The sequence below is a fragment of the Opisthorchis viverrini genome, assembly GCF_000715545.1.
Source record: "Opisthorchis viverrini unplaced genomic scaffold opera_v5_453, whole genome shotgun sequence".
Taxonomy (NCBI): Eukaryota; Metazoa; Platyhelminthes; class Trematoda; order Opisthorchiida; family Opisthorchiidae; genus Opisthorchis; species Opisthorchis viverrini.
This window is the reverse complement of record NW_008752111.1, coordinates 284154-284622: the sequence shown is the minus strand read 5'-3', so window position 1 is coordinate 284622 and position 469 is coordinate 284154.

Here is a 469-nt window from a genome sequence, read left to right as displayed (position 1 = left end):
GTCTTGACAGCCAGTCATCCTATTAGTTCTCCTTCCTTGACACGTGCTAGAACGTGAATTTGTACTCTTGCAACCGGAGTGCCCAGCGCGCGAGCAATCCGCAAGGATATCTGGTGGTCCTGGGGTATGTGATCGGTTTCGACATGAAACCTTAGTCCAAGCAGATATGCCCTCCACGTATTCAGGGCCCAAACGATCGCTAAACATTCTTTCTCAATGATCGAGCATTTCTCTTCAGCAGCCTCCAATTGAATTGCGTGATCTGGTTCCGAACTGCTGTGAAAAGGATATCGTCTTCGTACACAGCAACATTCTGTGGACTCTTCTTTAAACGAAGCATCTATCTCCGGAACGTGAATTGTGTCCCAGACAAACCAAACGGCATCCGTCTAAATTAATATTGGATGCTTCCAACCATCAGCGCCGTGTTTTCCAGGTCCTCCGCGCCGAATGGTATTCACCAGTATCC